We start from the raw sequence: 3,055 nt of genomic DNA on the forward strand, positions 1-3,055 counted from the left end.
CAATGACAGAAAGTGTATATTTTTGTTCCATTCTTAAAAAGTGATGAATAGGAAGGACTAAATTTCAAAAGAAAAAAAGTTAATTGCTTACAAAATGCAATTACTGCCTCTTTTTCCTGCTGGGTCTTAGGAGCCCAGCTAAGACTGTAAAATACCACATGAATGGGGTTGCGGGAACAGAAGGAGAAATACACAGCCCATAAACCAGCATGCCAATAGCTGTGCCTTTGGATTGTATGAATTGGAAAGGGCAGGGAGTGTGCTCTTTATCTCCTCTAAGGCTTGGAAGTAAACATTCACCAAGGATCAGTAGTGCTAATATCAAGTATTTTATGGCTGCAATGCATTATGGAGCCTCTTGTAAAATCCTGTCAAACAAAATGGCTGTCAGAGCCACTTTCATTCTGCTGCCAAAAGGACCATTCGGTTTCTGCTAATTTAGTTACAGGTATAATCAGATGTTTCCTTATTGCTCTTGGTAATTTCACCGTCCTAAATATCGCAGCTTCAGTTGTGCCCTAGAAAAACCTCCAGAATTCAGTTTGTTCCAACTCCGTTTACTGAGCTCCAAGTTTAGGCAAATCCCTATGCTGGTGGCATATGACTCAGATGAATCAGGAGGCTCAGAACCTCGTAAGAGGACTAGGGTCACTTATAACATGAAGTAAATGACGCCACCTGGAGTATTGCAACCGATGATTCTGGGAGATCTATCAATCTATCTATCTACAGTGGATTGTAATATAAGATGCAACAGAAGTGCTGTGAAGAAGATACTCATTATTCTAGAGCAGTGGTTGGCAAACGTTTTCTGTAAAGGTCCAGGTGGTAGACATTTTAGGCTTTGTAAGCCGTACAGTCTCTCGCACCACTCAATTCTGCCATTTTTGTGTGAAAGCAGCCATAGACAATACTTAAACAAATGGGCATGGCCAAGTTCCAAAAACAGGCATTGGGCCAGGCCATGGGCTGTAGTTCACTGACCACTAATGTGGAGAGTAGAGGGAGGGATACACCATTATTGGATGTGAGAGTCAAGCCTTTGTGAGGGAGGTAGCGTGAGAAGTGTTCTATTAATAATAGGACATGTGATACTTCTGTAAGGATACCTATTTTCAATCTAGTTTATTCCCGATTGTTCTCAAATTATTTTGCGTGATTTATAAACTATTTATAGTTCCCTATCATCAGCTGTTGTACATATTCTTTGAATATTGGGGCCAGATGATCATTTTGCATTTGTATGGAGTTAAGATGAATTCCAAGATATGTGCTCAATGAGACCTTTTGGAGAAGAGTAAGGTAGGGGCTTCAAAGGAAGTTTTTCAGAGCTTTCAATCTGTTTTGCTAAAGAACCAAAGCCACAAGTGTAGATTAAGGACAAGCCATGTCTCGTGTACCATGTTTGGAATTGGGGATGCTGATAGAGCTTCGAAAATAGACACTTAACCCAAGGTCCTACCCAGAGAAGGGAACCTTTAGGTTTTAGACCATAAGGGAGGTTAATGTTAGAAGGAAGTGAATTCGCGCTCCATTTAACAGGTAGTCACCATGCTCATATATTAGAAATCTGAGATGACCGTGAATGGGAAGTGCGAGTATTGTTCAGGTGACATACTTTGTTTTGTTTCATTTTCCCTGGTCAAACCAGTTCTCATGGACTCTTTTGCCTTGACCTGGGTCAGTAACAGGTAAGGGGGGAATGCTGACTTCCATCCTGGCAAATCTCTGCTAGGCCGGGTGGCCCAAGTGAAAATCTCCAGCAGGGCTGGTTTGCATCCTATTTCAGGAACATGTTAAGGCCTGCTACCCAGACTGTGCTCCCTGGACCAGGAACATCCACACCACCTGGGAGCTCATTAGAAATGCAGAATCTTCAGCCCCACCCTAGGCCTGCTGAATCAGAACCTCCATTTTAACAAGATGCTCAGGTGATTCCTATGCATACTGAAGTTGGAGAAGCCCTGCTGTAAAGGGGCACTTTCATTATGAAAGGCTTTGAGCACTTTTCTAATAAATGTATCAGCTAGTTGCTAACATTTCTTTCCTGGAAACATTCACAGTTGTAGATATATTATCACTGTCAGATGGAGGAAGAGATTTTTAGAGCTTGTCTAATAAAAACTTAACATGTCATACATGGTTACAATATAGCTCTTTCCTGCAATTTGTAAGTCTGTACACTTTATAAATAAAAGTCTCCTCGCTGTGGAAATATTTACTTCATGATGTAGAAACATAGAGAGCTTATTGTCTTCCCAGTGTTTTGAACTCATTTTGAATCTCTATGACACATCTTAGGAAAATACATGATGGTTTTTGTCCTGATTTATAAAATGATTATGTTTGGACATAAAATGGTAGCAGAGTTTACTTGAGGCTATTGAGCTAGGAGAAGGAATTTCTGCATCTTTCTCTGTGTTCAGAGATAATGTGCCTATCTCTGAAGCAGATGGAATGAAAAACATGAACGAACTCCAAATGGAAGCCAAGGAAGATGGATAAAAACTAAGGAACCCTGATAGTGTTACTAACAGCACCATTTATCTTGCTGTAGGTTTAATCATAAATGTCATGGTAAATATAATTGTTATCAAAATCATTAGAGAGGTGTGAGGACAGAGTGGAAAACTATGAAAATCATAAAAGAATATAGGCCTTCTCTTTCACCTCCAGAGTTTGAGGTGGACTCCAACTCTTAGAAATTTTCTAAAGACATAAACCATAATTCTGCTTTTCCTGTATGGAGCAAGGGGGCATGATGCTCATATTTTCAGCTTATAGTCAGCATTGCCTCTTCCTATCTCTATTTTGTACTAGGTTTTTCATTCTTTAAGGGCAGGGGCTTGTCATATTTGTTTATCTGTCGGTTCTCTTAAAATTGTGCTCACTAAAACGGTTTTTAACTGAACAAAACAAAAATGAATAAGTGCAGGGTGAAATTGGACGGGAACTATCTGCAAATCAACTTCTATCACTATTGGTAAGTTCCCACATAATCCTTAGAATATCTTTTCTTCCTACAATCTTCGCAGTTGTTTAAAGACAAAAAAAA

At 39.6% G+C, this 3,055-nt stretch overlaps 1 protein-coding gene across 2 annotated transcripts in view; it reads left to right on the top strand.

The window, feature by feature from the left end:
* Positions 1-3,055, top strand: part of FRMPD4 (FERM and PDZ domain containing 4) — a 561,802-nt gene that overhangs the window by 353,940 nt on the left and 204,807 nt on the right. The gene's annotated exons all lie outside the window — the stretch shown is intronic.

Source organism: Propithecus coquereli, unplaced genomic scaffold (genome assembly GCF_000956105.1).
Source record: "Propithecus coquereli isolate 6110/MARCELLA unplaced genomic scaffold, Pcoq_1.0 Scaffold548, whole genome shotgun sequence".
Lineage (NCBI taxonomy): Eukaryota > Metazoa > Chordata > Mammalia > Primates > Indriidae > Propithecus > Propithecus coquereli.